Raw genomic sequence first — 18,794 nt, forward strand, 5'->3', positions numbered from 1 at the left:
AGAGACCGAAAATACATTTTCTTGATCTCCAAAACTCATCTGTAAGGAGCACATGAGAATTACGATGCACTGTTCCCTTCTCGTAACACTTTACTACTGCAGTACTTACTTGCCACTTCCCACATGCTCCTAGGGGACTTCCAAATACAGCAGACATGTGGATACAATTTCTTTTTAATTCCGTTTTTGCAAGAAGTCATGTAATCACCTGTATCTTCAATTATTCTTCCCTAAAAAGATGACAGTTAAAATTACTGAATGTTTTCCCTGCAGTGGAAAGTTGCCCCTAGCTATATATTTTTCTGTTGACAAGTTGGTCTTGCATCAACGTTTACCACAATAATTCTTCAGGTCGTAAAACACTCATTTTTAGGAGAATCTTAGTTAAGTAAAGGAGTAGTTGTATTAAAAAAAAAAAAAGCTACCGTATGAACTTAAGAAAATCATGTCAGATAATGAAATTTTAGGTTTTTTTACCATCCATAAAAAAAAAGTTAAGTCACTACATGCAACTGAAGTATATCTTCTTTGACAACTTGAATTATTCATGGATTTCATCTCTTTGTGGAACTTTCTTGAAAAAATAACAAAAATTTATTGTAACTGTCAGTTTTGCAAGAGACACCAAAAGGAGTTGGGATAATCCTTGTGAGACCACGTTGTCAAATGAACCAAAATGACAAAAAAGCATTTTATTTACTATTTAAAATGTATATATTTCTTTGCTATGGAGTCTTAATTTGTTTTTGTACTTTTAGTATTAATCATGTTTCACATAGTGTGAATTCACACTCATTTAGGAATTGATGAGCAATCAAAAGTTGTCATCATCGGTAATGTTGTTTTTGCATATGGGACTATACATCCTAGTCCTGAGACATAAACATACTTTCACTTTGAACAGAACTCACTTTTGAAAGCGTTTCTGTCTCATGCTAGTTGTCAGCAAATAAAAGGATTTTTTTTTTCACCCTGGCTTTTGCAAAGGTTGTTTGGTTATATGGGAATATAAATTTAAGTTGCAAAACTGTAAAGCAGTCATACACTCCAATCAATATCCAATCAATACCCTATCCACGAGACATTCGTAATGGACTGATAATTACAGTATGAAACTGTACTATCGGTCAATTCACAATAATGCTTTTTAAAATGTCTGCTAAACCAGTCCAGACATACCTGAGACTTCAAAATCGACCAAGGACAGCCTCAAACACAGGTAAAAAGCAGACTCCTGTGAGAATCCCCAACCTGCTAAAGGATGAAAGCCAGTTACGACCCCTCATTGCGGTACCTTTGAGACAGTCTGGAAAGGTATTTTTCATCCAAATAACTGATTCCCTCCTTGTTTAACAGATTTGTCCTTTATGCAAATATGGCTACATTCATAGTGCTAGGCAACATCTTGTGCTAGAAAAAACTCACATAGAGCTGTGGATGAGAAAAGGGTTAAAATAATCAAAATATTAAAAGGAAAGCAATAAGCAGACACGCCTCCAAGTACACAAGCCATCCTTAACTCAGCCTGGATTCACACTTTTGCCTTTGCTGAATGCACAAACTCCAGAGGCCCCACCCACGTGTTCTGGACTTTACTGCAAAAGAAGAGAAACAAAACCACAGGCACAGAGGCAGAGGGGACAGACATTCAAGGTTACCTGAGAAGGAAGCAGACTGGGGGTTAGCTGTGTTTGAAGGCACTTTCTTTTGTGCAAGTCTAAAGCTGAGTTATGTCATCCAGACCAACAACTTGGTTTCAGACACAGTGCTGACTGCTGTACAAGTTCTGTGACTCTTTTCCCCAGGAACACATAAAAGAGGCCACAATAAATGGTAGCAGAACCTTACAGAAGCCGTAACAGAGGTTAAATTATTTTCCCTTTACACACAGAAATTCAGAAAATCGCCATCAGCAAATACCATACATCCCCGTTTCACAATTCACACACACAAAAATATCAACACCTTACAGGCACTATCATTTCTAATCTCTCTCTGTATCAGAGAGGCACACAGAAGAGAATAATATTGTATTAACCTTTAACTGATGCATATTCAACTATGACCTCTTTGGACTAGCAAAGAAATGAGGATATGAGCTAGAAAGTAAAGTTCTTTTTTATAGAAGTGAAGCTACCCAGAATGAGCAGCAGAATTAGTGTGAGGCACAGCAAGAAAGCAGCAGGCAGACATTCCGACTGTACGCTGACCTGCAGTCGGAGCAGCTCCGAGTACGCATCTGCAGAGTGACTGTGCAAGTTTCAGCAATACAAATTCTTATACCTGCTGAACACTTGAGCCAAGACATCAGACGTGTAAGAGCACATACGATTTGGCACAAGTTTTAAGAACATAATAAAACAGGATATATATTTCTGTTTAAATACTTAACTACATAAATGCATACTTACCTAATACCCTTCCAGTTAAGCCAAGTAGTCTCTACACATTGTTCTTAACTGGGCATGGCTTCCCCAGTAAAGGAATGCTCCTGCCTAGATGTTTGGTGTGATCATGCATACACACACACACGTGTGCATTGGACATGCACAGTGCAAGAGTTATGAACGAATTATAATAATTCCTACCTGTAACAGGGAGACTGAAGCATACTGAGGAGGAAGGGGTGAGCATCTTCTTAAATAGCTACACTTGAAACTTCCCATTTAACAAAAATGGAAGGGGGAAGGGGAACACTCAGTTGTTCAGACCTAGGGGTTTTGAACCATCACTGTTCAGGGCAGCTTTTGGGCCCTTTCCCAGAGGTACAGAAGGTATCTGTTCAACTCACCACTAGTGTTCCATTTAGAAGACTTGGAAACTGCCTGGCTACTTTACCCTAAGGCAGCTGCTGTCCATTTCAATGCATCTATCCACACACACAAAAACATCAGGCAAATTTTCCTGCTGAGTTATAACTTCGGATGGAATCTCTGACACTAACTCCGCCAAATACAACAGACTGTTATTTCACCGTATGACAGTTCACATCAATATTTGCATCCTCCTGAATTACAGTACTAGCACACCTTTCAGCTATCGGTGACATCCTATTGTTTTCCAGTAATACATTGTGTTTTTTTGGTCTAGCTGTATTATAAGGACTGAAATTGCAGGTGTCTATATAGTATTTCATACTTCAATATGATTATTAATCAACAGTTGAGGAAGCAATGCTTAACTACTACAGCAAATATGGATTAATATGTATTCAATTATCAAGTTTGAGTAATTTGTCAAAGTAACGTTGTTCTTCCCCAAACCAGATGTTTCTGAAGCACTTTTGAAATCATAAGCTCAGCGGTCTCCTTTTGTGGAGGTGACACTGCAATGTCCTTAACATCTCCCCAGAAAGGGAGGAGGGTTTGAGAACCTGGAAGAGAGAGTGTGTAGTAATTAAGGTCACTTGTGGAAAAGCATGGTCTGTCAGACATGGAAACGTGTTCTTTTCATGTTCAGTGACTTGCTTGATTCAAGTCTATGGAAAACAACCAAGTCAATGGAGGCTATCTTCCCCTCGTGCAGCCAACGCTAAAACATTCCAGAAACCAATCAATCTTCCCCCTGCCTACCTCCCTGCTAGCTCAGGCCTCTTCCCCAGCACGAGCTTGGAGGTAAATTTTTTGAGGGTGTAACATCATCATAACTGTACTTCATCTACCCTTCCCCTCCCCCCCAGAAAAGTCTCATAGGAATACATTTAATTATACATACTCCAGAATAAATGTGAATACTTGAAGAAATGAACACCATCCCATGTTGTATTATCTTTTGTTATTTAAAAAAAAGGCAAGAGGAAACCCTTGGTAAGAGTGGAGCATACTAATTATGACAAAACATCAAGACATACGAGTTGAGATTTAAAGGCCGCTAGTAACACTTTTTGTAGTAATTAGTGCAAGATAGTTATCCCATATAAACAAATATTTGATGGTAGACTTCAGTGATAAACAATTCACTTGATGACATTTACATATAAATACACATAAATAAAAACCTAGGTAATTTAGGTTTGCAGTTAACAAAAAATACGGTCTGAAATGAATTAAATTTAATTGTATCTAGTTGGATCAGAGCTCTTCCTCTAATAATACTCAAGGATATGGGGTATAAAAAGCATAATTGTACAATTCTCAATTTAGTAAAGTACTACTCTATAAAACAGATTCATGAAAACAGCTCTTACATTTTAATGTAAAGTATAAAATCGTATATTTACATTTACATACACTTTACTGAACTACATGGGGTAGCTCACAGTAAAAAAGCATCCCTTTTTGAAAACCTTTCAAAAAATACATCAACTGCAGTTATGATCAAAAGTTGCTAAGTTAGCAGCTGACATAACATCTGTAGTAAAAATATATTTTAGGAAAATACCTGGAAAAATCTAAACACCAATAAACACTTTAAAACTATTTTTAAAGTAAAAATTGTAGCAAAAACCAGAATAAGCTAGCTAGAGTAACAAGAACCATTGCTTACTGCTCTTTAAGAGCCATGTAGCAACTTAGATCAGAAGCAGCAGATATAGTAGGAGTTATGTCCTGTAACAAAGTAGAAACCGGAGGAAAATAGAAAAAAGCTCACCAACTTCTCTATTTATTACCATTTTCACTGGGAGAAGGGTAAGAAAGAGGGATTCTCTCATCTTTCCTTTCAGTGAGCATGTCCTCCATCAAAGGCTAAAGCAAACTGGTAAAAGGAACCCAATTGTGAAAGCCTTGGACCCCATACTTAACCATTTACCGTACGTACTTACAGTTCAGTGGACAAGAAATTGGATTATTACACTACAAGTTGCAGGTTAACTTTAAGAGTTAACACTATTTTGCAATATGAAGTGCTTTTTTAATATATATATCTATATAATATATAGATATTTGTAAAATACACGTGCAGATTTGATAGAAAAAACTGTGGAAATAGCTTTCTTGAGTCTTTTTTCCATTAACAGATTTTTCTCTCCTACACAAGGTGTTTCAGGATTCGACAAGGATTTCCACAATATGATCAAGCTCGTTAAGATCAGATTTACAATTAGAGCTAGAAGTTGTAGTTGTCGGAGAAGAAAATGATTCTAGTCCATCACAGTGTCCCATTTTCGTGTTGCTCATCATGCCTGTTAACATAGTATCAAGATCATAGTAAGAGTTGTCAACTTCTGAAAAGAGGTCTTCCACTGAATTAGGAGTTTTGTTCTCCAGTGTCTCAAATATTTGATCTAACGATTTTTGAAAGTTTCCTTTGTTTTCCTGTGGATTCTCCATTTCCCACACATTACTTTGCAGGTTTCTCGGAGCTTGCACTGAAGAGGCTGTTGACATAGTTTCTGAACTATCTTGTGCCTGGTCGCCCTCAAAGTCTTTACTGAAAGTACTGTAACCTGGAACATGCTTTCCCTCAGCCTGTTCCCTAGATGAGCGACAGAGGATATCTGTTGAAACAAGACGATCCACAGATGCCTGGCCTGTACTCTGTGTATTTATCATCTGCCAAGTCCCATCTTGGGTCATTTCCTCTTGGATCTGGCGTACCGTGTTGGCTATAAGTACCGAACGACAAAGGTTAGGTTCAACCAGCATGTGACACAGCTGAAGTTTAACCAAGGACATATCTAAAAGTGACTGTCGCTGAAGATTATATGAAGGAATAGCCTTAATACCAGCCAGAGTTCCTTCAATATCTTCTTCGCCATCAAAACATTTTCTCTTTAATCCTCGCACAAACATTGTGTCCTGTTAAAAAAAATAAAACAAACTTTGTACAACATAAACAGCTCAAAAGGAGGAAAAAAAGACTGAAAAAAAATGAAACAGAAAACTTAAATTTGAACAGCAAATTCTTTGAAGATAGAAACATCAGAATTGTCATACCAGGTTATAGAACGGCCAGTGTGGTACAACAGGGGCCGGGAACATATGGACTGGATCCCAAAGATGATATTCGGGAACCAGGGGTGAGCAGGTCCACGAGTCATGGCTTCGGAGAGTGGCATCTGAGAGAGGCAGAGGCTCCCAGCTCCTGGTTCCCATTAAGTTCCAAACTTGATGGAAGTCAGGAGCCACTGCTTCGCACAGAAGCGAACATCTCAACGGCTGTATTTCACCTAGTAGAGAGGCAGTTTCTCCTCGCTCCTCCCGAGTTTCTACTGGCATGCTTAACCTCTAATTTTGGAAATAAAAATACAACCTGGCACACCATCTTTGAAAGATTTGACCCCTTTAGAACACCAACATGCCTAACGGAGTAACATTCAAAAAAAACATATATATCATGGGCAGCATATTTGAAAAGGTTAGGTTACTTTGGCTACTTGGAGGGTAACATCTCCGTTTGTTCCATATAACTTGAGACATTCAACTGAGGTGTCTAGAGCAGTCGTTTGGGTTCCCTTACTCAAGTGAGTAACTGAACAGTGCAATTCCAATACGACCTGTGCAATTCCAGTAAGGACAGGCAGAGTCATCCTCTGTATGGGATGTACTTCTTTCCCAGCTGACTACCAGAAAACAAAACTCCTGTATTCCTAATTTAGGTTCACCAGCTGAAAGTAAGTGGGGTGCATGAAGACTTTGGATTACTTCCACCCAAAAAAACCACTTGCTGAATTAGCCAAGGTATGAATCTCAAGCACTAGCCTCCAGATCTTCATCTGAATTGCATTCATTTTTACAATAGTGCCCCATGTGAGTGAAGTATTACAGGTGATCTCTTGAAATACCTTTTTTTGTAAATACAATAGATGTTGTTTCCTTTAGTCTTATAAAAGCTAGGATGCAAATGAAAGCTAATACCTAATCTTTACATTTATGCACATTCCTTATGTCCTTTCCAAGTCTTCTGCCCTTATGGTTCCTCTTTACCTAACATTTTGGGGATTTTTAATGTACTGACCTGATCAAAACAACATTTTTCATCTCAAAGCTGATAAAGCCCAATTACTATTGCAATATCTTTTATTCCACTTCTCTTAGTAAGCCCAAACCTCTGCCTCACTTTTTTGGTTGCTACCAAATGGTCCCCATATTTTCTGAGAGAGATCTCTTTCAGCTTTTTCAGAGTCAGTAAAAATCCACTGAAGTGCAGCTACATTGTTCCTTTCATCATACATTACAAAGTTATCTGCCCTGAAAACCTGGGGATAGCATTGTAGTGACATAAACACTGACTCTGTACCACACTTCTTACATTGCTGTATCTGTGAATTAACCTTTTGTTGGATTTGCTGACTCTGAGAAACTTCTTTCCACTGAAGGTACAAAATTCTGGAGAAATCATAATACAGAGACTACAATACAGAATATAGGAACTTCGTCTTATGGCCATCTTTAACAGATTTCTTAAAAGCAATTTGAGGACTATCAATATATTAAATGCTTTTGAAGTTCTTTGCAAAAATGCTTCCTATAACTTAGCCACATTATTCACATTAAAAACAACCCAAGTTTCTACTTTTAGATATTCCTTCAAACCTTTAGACTTTTAAATATTCCTTCAAACTTCACATCTGTGGATACACCAATTAATTTTTCATATACAGTTGTATGTACAAATATGCTCCCTATGTGAAACAACCTCCAGAAGACATCTTTGGGGACTAACGTTCATACAGGGTTAATTACGTTATTAAGCTTTGCACATTCTGTGCAGAGTTTGAAGCTTCTTTTTATTTGAACTTCTTCTCTTGTAAAGAATAATTAGAACTTCAACGGAACATTAACCTGGTTTTCAACCATCTACTGTTTGGCATTTAGATACCTTCTAAGGCATACCAATGGAATAACCGAATATATCACAAAACTTGAAAACATCAATACATCACACACACACAAGTGTAGAAGACAAAGCAAAAAGGAAAAAAAAAATGCTTATATGGATTCTTAAACTTAAATGTTTCACATAATTCACTGGAACTTTTTTTTTTTTTTTTTTTTACAGTATTTACATCTGGTCAGTATCTTACACCTTAAAAAACAGGTTCTTTGTCACCCTATTTCTGAGTCCACACAGAATACTAGAGGATTACTGTTTCACGTAAGGAGCAAAAAGCTACATACCAGTAATTGTGCTTGATGTAGTCCTTCCTCTTCTCCCATGCTACTGAGCAAGAGTCCATACAGTAACAGTTAGGGCAGCACCTACCAAGTACCAGGAAGCAAGGCGTCAGGCAAGTACAGGAGATGCACAGCAAAACAGTTTCCCATTTCAGAAACTTATACACCCCTATCTTTCAATTGCTTCAGTATCTCTATCCTCACGGTACTTCTAGAAATTTGGATTAAATGCAATTTACAGCTAGAGTACAAAGGTGATCTGTGAACAATACATGCAAAATCTGTGACAGGAGAAGGAAACTGCCCATTTAAGTCCAAGTCCTAGGCTATCATCCTGACCTTTGGACCAGCCTCTCCCTTATCCCTGCGCTGAAGCCATTTAAAGAGCAAACAATATCTTTAGCCATCATCTAAAAGCTTAAACGTTCAGAAAAGCATACTGGAAGCAAGTTTATCACAAAAGCATACGGTTTACACCTTTGTTGTAGAAAACCATACATCTCTTTAGCAGCTACAGAAAAAGAATACGTGCACACAAACATAAAACTGAAACACAGCAAAGATAGGTAGGATTTTCCTTTAGCAGTAACACAGAAACTTTATGACTCAGATTTACTTTGCAAGATTACAATAATGAAAGCAATTACAGTAATGAAATTGTTTCAGCTGTAAAGGCTGAGTTTTCAAAAGATGTTCAAGGCAAAACAAGTTCCGATATACCAAATGCAACTATCAAATACATGCAATAATTCCTTTAATTACTAAAGCCAAAAAGAATGCTGTTTCAATAAGCTACAAAAACCCTGTAAGACAAAATATGAATACAACTCAGATACTTTTCTAGACATGTCTGTACTCCACAAGACACTTCAGTGTCTGCAGTTGAAGTACATACCTAGAAAAAAAATAAGTTAACTGGACGCATTTGCACATCTTTCTTTGTTTTCTGTTGTGGTTGGTAATTAAAAGTTTTGGAAAACCACTTGCTCTGAAAATTGGGGAGGGGGGGGAGACGGTTGACAAAGACCTTTTTCTAGCAGAAAAAAAGGCATTTATTTTTCTCCAGAAACTGCATACTTATTAAAACACCACATCAAAAAAGCCTCCTTAAACACTCTTGAGCCAAAACCTTTTGACTCAATCCCAAAATATTCAGACTAAAATGCTGTCCTGCCATACAAACTGTATTTCAACCAACTAATTCTCTTTCACAGACTGAGCTCACACCAACACCCAAGACAGGGTCATGAGGCATCTCAACTACCACTCCAGAGACACACCATAAGATTGAGTAAGTATTTATTATTTCTATTGAATACGTGATAATGCTATAAAAGTTGAGAAGTTTTTGCTCCCTGGGTATACTCTCAGCCCATTCTATAAAAGATGTACGCTGAGAGCCTGTGCGCATTTGAATCCCTAAGCCCCTGCCAGATCCACTTTTGGCTCAGGATAGGTGACATGGGTGTAAATTTTCTTACAAAACAGAAAAACAACAAACGTGCGGGTAAAGATGATGCAGTCATGAGAACAATAAACAAAGAGGTTTTCCAGAGCTATTTTGGATATGTGACAATTTTTAAGGAAGAACCTTTGTCCATTTGACTCTCATAATAGTAGACTTGATATGGGGGGAGACTGCTGATGGGAGCACATGAGTAAAGGAACCATTATCATCACATCCACAACGTAAAAGACACGGGGGATGCTGGCAGAGCAGTCCAGTCTGTAATCTATTAACATACTGAAGAAGGAAACGGTTTTCCCATGCAACGTGAGTGTATAAGACATGCCGTGTGTGATTCTAGGTTCTTCCCTACAGCAATAAACAAACCACGTGGAACCTGCGTTAGCATAAAAATATTAATGAATTTGGCCATCATAGCAACTGTTTCTTCAGATTCTATTAACTTGTCGTATCAGTGTGTCTCAGAACAATAAAATAAAAAATACCTTAACAGCCATTATCAGATTCAATTAAAACATTACAAATAACCGACCTCTCCCAGACTTCTCGGCACAATCACCAACAAATACTCATCTCAAGAGAACGCTAACTTTAAAACCTAATTAATAAAAACGTTAAGCATGTTCCTCTGTCAATTTACTTATTAGCGTACTCAAAAGGTACAAGCTGCTGTGTAAAACTTCTTGGTACGTGACTGCAAGATTGCTGCTGCTTTTGAGGCAAAGCGTTCAAAATCCCACAGTAATTTTAAGCAGCGTTTGCCTCTGTCCAAGATGCAGTATCTGGACTAGCTGTATCACCTCCCTTCTGCTGCCGCTAACCGAGCGTCATGAGCCCAAACTTAGCGTGTCAAAACCTTAACTGTTGTTTGAAACAGCTGTATGAAAGAAGTTGTCAAGGAGACAACAGCTATCTGTAAAATAACAGTCTGAAAACAAGGGGATTTGCATGGGATTTTTTTTTCTTTTTTGGAATAGTAGCACGGTATTATGCAATTCACTAAAAATGTTGCTTCGGAGATTATGACAAATTCCCGGTCTGTTTTACAAATAAGGTGCTTGAAATTTGATCCAGCTTCTACTAGAGCATCAGCTTACATACTCCAGATCCACATTCTATTCAAATTCAGGTAGTAAATGCTGCAAAATACATATGCAGGTGGTTAAAAACGAGGCATTTGGTAACAGTTGGGCTAAGAGAGAAGATAGGAAAGAGATTCTAGCGCTGTTTGTCCGTAGGTGGAAGCAGACAAGAACTACCCAAGCCAAGTGCTGGAGGTTTGATTAAGCAAACATTTTTTTTTTCTTTTCTGATATAAACATAGTGACGATGGCAAGGCAAGAAGGTATTGTACCTTCCCTTTGCCACCAAATCTTAGAATTTAGTCTCCCAAATTCAAAACCGCCCTTCGTAACAGCTGTGGCAAGGAACCAAAACCGCGCATAAAGCCGAAGAGAAGAAGAAAAGCCAGTTACTGCCTTCCAGGCGCGCACATGTGCGCAGATGGTGGCGCCTGGTTCTGAGGGAGGGCTGCGGGCACGGCGGGGGCTGGCAGGGCCTGCCCCGTCCCCGCCGGGCCGGGGACAAAGGCCCGAGCACGGCAGCGGGGCTGGCTGCCCCCGGCGGGCTCGGGGGGCCGGCAGGCAGCTCGCCAGCCCCCGGGGGGCTGCGGGAAGGGAGGAGAGGGGAGGAGGAGAGGAGAAGCCAGGCGGAGGGAGGGAGGGAGGAGGCAGGGGGCTGGCACCGGCGGCGAGAGGCGGGACCGGCGGGGCGGGGAGCGAGCCCCGGGCTGATGCGGGAGCGCGGCGGGAGGCGGCTGAGGAAGGGGCCGGGCCGAGGAGGGGGGAACGGGCACCGCGCGGCTCCTCAGGGCCCGGCCCGGTTCTCTCCCCGCCCTCCGCCAGGCGCTCGAGCGGCCGCCAACGGCCGTTCCCGCCCGCCCGCCCCGCGCAGCCGGCGAGCCGCCCGCCGCCATTTTGAAGCGGCTCCGTGCCCCGCAGGCTCCCGCCCACACCGGCTCCGCGCCCGGGTCCGGCCCCGAGCGGAGCCCCCCCCCCGGGGGAGCGCGGGCACCCCCGCGGCCCCGCGGCCCGGCCCGGCTCTCCCCTACTCACCACCCCGCCGCCGGTACCGTGGCCGCCGCAGGAAGCCCCGCTCCCGCCTCAGCCACCGCTCCGCGCCTGAGGGAGCGGGCGGAGCCGAGCGCGGCGCCTGGCCCCGCCCCCCGCCCGCCCGCCATCTTATTGTCAGAGCCCACAAAGGCGCTCGCCGCTCCGCCCGGGGCGGGCCTTCCCCCGTTGCCATGGCGGCCGGCCCGGAGAGGGCGGTGGCGGAGCCGCGCGTTCAAACGGCGGCCGAGGCCCCGCGGCGGGGCTGGGCTCCCAGCCACGGGCTGCGGCGGGAGCAGGCCGGGACCTGGCCCGGCAGCAGCCCTCAGGGAGGAGCGGGACAGCCTCTCCTCCTCTCCACCCCCCCCCCGCTCCGCCATGCCCGGCTGCTCCCCTCAGGGTCGCGGAGCCTCCCCGCGGGGGTGCCCCGAGCCCCCTGCCTCCATGAGCAAGGCTCGTGGCATTTCCTGCTCGGGCTCCGACGCGGAGGGCGGGGAGGCCGCTTTCCTTTGGGTTTAAGGGGGGGGGGGGATAAAACTCCCTGCTCCTCCGACAGCCGCTGCCCAAAAAGCTCCGGCCTCCGCCCCGAGCGAGGAGCCCGCCAGCCTTGGCCGTCTCTGTCCGCAGCTTGGCGCTGCCGCACATCTGCAAGCACTTAGGGTGTCCCGAGCGCTGCGAGGCAGCCGGCAGGGGGGAGGCCGGCTCGTCCGGGCTCCAGCTGCTGCCTCCGGCACACGCAGGGGCTCTGCTGGCCCCGGGGTGGACGGAGGAGAATGGGGAGGAGGAGGCTGAGCAGCAGGAGGGGGCAGCGCAAACTGGGCCCGGAGGGAAAGGCTGTGAAACAACAGAGGGCTGGAGCTGAATATAAGGCAGTGGCAGCGAATACAATTTGCATAGCGAAGTGAGATCAGGTTTTGGGATGAGACAAGCAGGTTATGAAGCGCAGTATTTCCCCTTGCTGTTTTATGGTTTCTCGCATGGCGCTCGTGACATCATGGTGCAAAAGTACAAATCGAGGCTTTGCAAGAACAATACCACAAAGACAACGTTCTCATGCGCTCTTCAGCGTGGCACTGACTTTCTCTAGATTAGCCGCAGTGAATTCAAATAGGTAATCTCACAACGAACCCTGCAGGAACCCTCGAGCCTCTCTGGAGTGCCTGCAAGATCAGTGCTAGGAAAGTGCAGAGGTAGTGCTCTTGCTGGGGATAGCATCATCCATATAGTAAGGTCCACAAGTCCCCTCTCCTTATTTTCTTTTTCCCTCTCAGCTACAGTCTTGACTTTTTTTTTTTTCCCTAAATTACCTAGTGAAACACATGAAGAACCAGCAAAATGAAATGAGACAGCTTAAAAACTCTACAGTCATTACAGTTTCTGATTAACCCATTCTTTAATCAGAAAATTGTTAAGGGTTCTCAACACCTTCTTTGAAAAAAATATTTGAAAAACTGAGAAAACTGCATTCTTAGTCGAGGTATGACAAGACTTGATTATTCTCAGGAGAAAAAAAACAAACCTCACATCTCATGTATGTGAGAAACAAAACTTGACAAGTCAAAATGGAAAAATCTGGACAAACTGATGTAAAACAACACAGCCCAAAGTATTTACTAGAAAGCAAACAATCTCTGAAGGGACTAAAATAACATTATAAAAAAAAATTGAATTGTAACCACGATGTGATAAAGGGAATGATCAAATTTTAACTACATGCTAAAGTTTTTCATCCACCTACTGTTTTCAGTAAATGAAATGTTAGCACCAAACTGAAAAAGAACAGGTGAAAAAATGGTAATTTCCTAAACAGGCATTTATGTCTTGAGAAATTTATCCCAGCCCATGAAACCTTTGCAGATAAGGTAATCTGCAAGCAAAAGCAGAACTGATGCTTAAGTTATGAGTTCTGGAGACAAAGCACAGAACAAAAACAGAAAAAAAAATGTCTGCAGAGCAATGTGGTAGGGGAAACTGGAATTAGAACAACTGCATTAAAAAAAAATGGGGGGGGGGGGATGGTAATTTTACTGGTCTGGAATGGCAGGAGACTTTAAAATAAAAGGTATTTAGCATATGTGCTCGAAGCTGCTGGAGAAATGAGAGACGTTGCACCTGGTGAGAGGCTGCAGGGCGACCTGCTTGCTGGTGTGATGACTAACACAGACGACAGGGAGGAAAATGATGCAAACCAGCTCAGCAGATCTCTCCTAGGGAGGTGGATTGGCAGCCGGCAGAAACTTTGGAGTGGTAGTCCTGGGGGGATTTAAAAGCACTAGCAGCCTTATGGACGTGTAACCACCACAGAGGAAATGGTTGGACAGGGGGACGCTCTTTTTGTGCGAAAGCAGCAGGTAGAGGGGCTGGTTTAACAGGAGCGGGCATCGCCTCAGACTCTCCGAGCAGGGCCAAGGTGCAGCTCCGGCCTTAGCATGGCTGGGGCTTTTTGAAATCGGGATTGCCTGCCTGAAGGTGGGAGGGCTGGCTCAAGAGGAGCTGCTACCCTGACCCCCTTCCCTTGGCTGGGCACAGGCTAGTTGCGCTTGGCGCGGCTGGAGGACAGACCCGGCTTCCCTCTGCGTGAGCTGCGTGCGTGCGCAGGCTCCGGCCATGCCTCTGCCCCCGTGGCCGAGCGGCTGCGGCTGCCAGAGCCGTGCTGGCAACTGGCCCTGGCTCTCCCCAGCCTGCCAGCCCCATCGGAGAGCTGGCTCTCCCGGGAGCCGCCAGCCTGCCTCTTCCTCTGGCGCTGGCTGGTACCGGGTGGCGTGACCTGCGTGCCACGCTCGCTCATCTGGAGGCAGCCGCTACCCGCTGCCTCCCAGCCCCCTTCCTTCCTCCCCTCCTGGAGCAAGCCCGTGCTGGGCTGCGCTTGATGCCTCTGAGCTCTGCTGCTCCTTTCTGAGAGCCGCTCAGCCCCTGCTGAGCTGGCCAGACTTTCACACGTCGGCGGTGACGGGAAGGCTGGTTTAGGGTTGGACAGTGTTTATAAAACCGCAGAAATTAATAGGAACTCCATGGCTGAGAGCAGGGCTGAAACTCTGCTTTTGAAAGACAAAGGAAAAAAAAAAAAAAAGGCTTGATTTCCAGCTTATTTGTGCAGTTTTGAGCTGTATAAAGGATCTCATTCCACTATATTTCCACATCACAAACACTTATAAAAAAGGTGGTTTTAAAATAGTTTTAAAGGGCCAATACAGTTAACAATTATGTAGGTGAATAAGAAACCGAAATATATGTGGAGTGAAGTTCCTCACTGGCTGTCGGGTCACTGCACCAGCATTATTTCTAGCCCATGGAAAGGTCCCCCCGAGGGAGCATTTCATCTGCTCTGATAGGCACTGTCCCTTACTAGGTGTTTGTATGAGGCTTAGCACCGTGTTTCTCAACCAGCGGGTTGCAAGCCCTCTGATAAAGAGGTTAGGAAAATTAGTCAGGAGGTTGCTTAAGCTTTGAAACAAATAGTTTCAGAGAGATAGGACTGAGTCCTGCCTCAGTACCAATTCTGTGCTGACAACAAGGCATTTTCCACTACACCCTGCTGCGTGTCTGCGGCGTTTTCTGTCTCTCTTCGAGGGCCCCGGGGGCTCTGAAGCTGGGCGAATAGTTTAGAGCAGGAAAATGTGCGCTCGCGCTGCGCTGCCGGTGCTGTGAGCCAAGCAGACATGAGTCAGCCCTGGCCTGGAAGCCGCGTAGCTGTCGTCAGAGCAGTGCTGAGCTCCAGCTCGCGAGTGCTGTCGAGAAGCAAGGTGTGTGAGCTCAAGCTCCGTGCTGTACCGGCACGACCGCGTGTTTGGGGAGAGTTTTGGCTGTGATCCGGCTGGTTCAGAACAGGGACGGCGCTTGCTTGCCTCTGCCTGCTAAAGACGATGTGGACGTGCTCCGAGTCTGTATTGTTTTTCTCGTAATTAGCGTTTGATTAAAGCACCTAAGTTATGTTTGTCTTTTTAATTTGGCTCAGGAGCAGGGCAGGAGGCCCAGCTGTAATGTGTCGTTTCCTTTAAGTACAACCTGGCAAACTCTGTCCACCTTTGAAATGAGCAGCGTTATGAAACAGTCCTGAGTGCTTCTGCAGACGAGCACATTCCTGCAGCAGAGCACTGCCTAAAAATCCAGGAGCAGATGGAAGGAAGGCTAAAGGAGGTAATTAAATGTGGCTGCTCCCTAAGAAGTAAGCCTGTTGTGGCAGCTCAGCTGGGCCCTGCAAGCCAGATACAGGATGCGACCTCATCGCACGCAGCCTGCAGTCACAGCACACGGAATTTAAGAGAAAGTGTTTTTGTATTAATACAACGTGTTAATGTGCGGACCACGAAATGTCGCTGAAAGTTCAGCACGGGCGAACTTCTTCAGGGCTCTGAGCCTGGAAAGGCTGCTAGCCCTACCTGTACGGGGGGTGCAACAAAGGACAGCAGGCATCTGGTGCCTGTAAAACAAACCACCGAGTTCATAGGGAGTGAGGAGGAGGAGGAAGAGGAGAATATTCCTAACTGTGCATTTGTGGGCTAAACGTAGCTTCATGCTGGATGACAGGGGCACTGGCTTCAGGTGTTAGCGGCTTACAAAATGAGAATAGCAGTCAGCACTCATTGCACCTGCTAATGCATGCACCAGCTCATAAATGTCTGAATATGGCAGCAGTTTTCTGGCCGTGTTGGCTCAGCTGTTGAGCAACTGAAGAGCTGGAGCAGACAGGTGATGGGAGGGAGGGTGTCAGGCTGCCAGTGCTAGCAAAAGCCATTGCTAGGCAGAAGTTTGTCTGCCTCAGGTCACCAGCTTCAGGCCTTAGGTTTTACAGCTGTAGGTATCAGATCTATCTACTAGGAGGCCAGAGGGATTAGGGGTGACATGAGCTAAGAAATAAGCAGAGAATTAACTTGTCCTGACTGAGAAACACTATGCGCTAAAACCACCACCACAGTTTATCAGCTAGTAGCTTTATGGAACTGATAATAAACTGGTAAGAAGAGGTATTAAAATGTTTTGACTGCAGGAAATGTAGTGGAAACAGGACACAGGAAAGCTGTTAGGCTCGTACTAGTCTGAAGACCCTTTTAGCCTGCCTTGCTAACATGGTCGTATTGGAGTTAAGAACCCTTCAGGCACAACTGTAGGAGTTACGGACCATCAGTTTCCTCTGCTGGTCGAAAAGACCTGAAAGAAAGAGTGCCTTCATATTACCGTATCCGTCAGTGGTCCTCAGCTACCAGGATGTGACAAAATAAAAATATAAGAAGTGTTTCCAAGCAAGATTTGCATCTGTCAGCGGATTCAGAGGAAGTGTTCTCAGTGGTGGGTGATATGCAAAACTACAAAAGCTGAAGGGACTACAAACTGTGCATGAGAAATCCCAGCCATGAAAACACAAATAATGCGTATGTGCACTGGCAGGCGGGGGACAGAAACCGGTGTGTGGCTTCATGTTGGTCGTGGGACATCCGTGGTAGGAACAAAGTGCAGATGATGCGAAGTTTAGTTTAGACTTTCAAAGTGATACCTAGCAAGGTGGTAATACTGCGATAGAAAACTCTAGTGGCAAAGCTCAGTGCTCTGTGCCAAACGGCAGAAGTCTCCAAGTTATGCAGGGGCAGTCAGCAAAGATGGATTTTAAAGTGCTCAGTGTTTGGGGTTTTACTTTAAGGTGTCTAAGCCCTCTTCTGGATCATCGTGGCAGTTCTGTGCCATGTTTGTAAGGGACAAGCTTGTTTTCTTGTTGTAAAAGTGTTACGTTAGAAGGATTTTATAATAACTGAAGGAACATACCTATTTGCTTCATAACGGGGAATTTGTTTTAAATACACAGCTTGGACACTTGAATGCCATGTTGTCTGGTGCCACTTAAAATATGTGTTCCATATCTAAGCATAAATACCATAGGGTATGACAGTTGCTATAGCAACTAAGCATCTACTATTAAATAGCACCCACAAGCTCATAAAACATGTGCAGCCTGTCACTACACAAGGTATTCCTGTCTTTGCAGCAAGCTAAGTGCCATATTTTCTTCTCAGGAGTTAGTCTGCTTCTGATGATGTGTTTGTGCTGTGCATGCGAAGATCTTTTCTTCTTCACCAGCTCTACCTTCCTTTGAAAACTGCAGATACTGTAAGAACAAAATAGCCTGAAGCGGTTGCGAGCTGAAGAAGTTAATGAATAATTCCTTTTTCATATATCCTTGAACATACGTTAAAGTATGGCTTTGAGATCTTTCGGTCCATATGTGAGGCTTATACCTTTGCTGTTCTGCATCTTTTGATTTTGCAGTGTTTTTGTCCTGAAATCAGCCTTTTGGAAGGCATTGTGCTGTTTCGAGAAGTCGTGTCCCTGAAAATTACAGTATCAACTGGAAACGAATTTCTGCAGTAGTGGTAAACGGGAGAGTTATGATTCAAAAGCATGGATAAAGCTAACACATTTCTTTTAGAATATCTAGGCCAGTAGTTTGTTTTTAATTTTTCCTTATAGTTGTGAAGAGTTTGGACCATGAAAACTAGGGGAGGAAAAGTAGAAAAAAAAATCAAAACACTGAGTTTCTTCTACAGTCACTTAATTCTGCCAGCTGAGACTTCAGTAACAAACTGTTGACAGCATTAGTTGTTTTACATTTTCCAAAACAGAAACGGGCTTTTCCTCTTACCCACCACTTCTGATGAGGAAAATAGAATTTGGCATAGGTAAGAGAACAGTGGATAAGCTGGAGTGGAAGTAACACTTTATCTGCAAGTGAAATTGACCCTGTGTGCTCCCTGGAAGAGTAAATGAAGGCAGTGGTAGCATATTGGAGTGGTTGGATTGTTTCCAAATTTTGTATTAGAGTCTGATGAATTGATAGGTTAAACTGCAAAATATACCGTATCCACAAGTTATTGCTGATGTTGATTTGATGGTGACTTATCCGAATTACAGTCCATAAGAAAAAATATGTTGTAAATATATGTGTCTAAAGACAGCAATTATAGTTCAGGGAGGGTATCTGAAAATAAGCGTAAAAAGTAGATAAACTAGGGCATGAAATGTGCTATTAAAAAGTAATTTTTTTCCCCCCTAAGGGAAGGATTGTTAATGCCTGTCTAACTTATCTGGTTAAAGGGTTAACCCAATTAGGAGCGTGAGCATGAACATAGATAACAGGCTGTGAGCGAGCCTCATTCTCTGCTCTGGGTCCTG

General features: G+C 43.7%; 1 protein-coding gene and 1 long non-coding RNA gene across 8 annotated transcripts in view; one reads left to right on the top strand and one right to left on the bottom strand.

Annotated features, from left to right (window-relative positions):
- The window catches only part of CDCA4 (cell division cycle associated 4), a 29,367-nt gene extending 16,447 nt beyond the window's left edge, over positions 1-12,920 (bottom strand). Inside the window, exons 1-5 of one of the 7 annotated variants that reach the window (XR_013951487.1) lie at positions 11,640-12,920; positions 8,061-8,141; positions 5,877-6,167; positions 1,295-5,738; positions 110-230 (exon numbers count right to left, since the gene is read on the bottom strand). The gene's annotated coding sequence lies outside the window, so the exon portion shown is untranslated. Of the gene's footprint in view, positions 1-109; positions 5,739-5,876; positions 6,168-8,060; positions 8,142-11,639 lie in introns of those variants that run through there. The other 6 variants (XR_013951488.1, XR_013951489.1, XR_013951492.1 and 3 more) reach the window with 6 other exon arrangements.
- Positions 8,148-18,794, top strand: part of LOC308195436 — a 29,606-nt gene continuing 18,959 nt past the window's right edge. The window contains exon 1 of the long non-coding RNA XR_013951502.1: positions 8,148-9,348. This is a non-coding gene — a long non-coding RNA (uncharacterized lncRNA). The remainder of the gene's footprint in view (positions 9,349-18,794) is intronic.

This window comes from Anser brachyrhynchus (genome assembly GCF_964034855.1).
Source record: "Anser brachyrhynchus genome assembly, chromosome: 5".
Classification (NCBI taxonomy): domain Eukaryota; kingdom Metazoa; phylum Chordata; class Aves; order Anseriformes; family Anatidae; genus Anser; species Anser brachyrhynchus.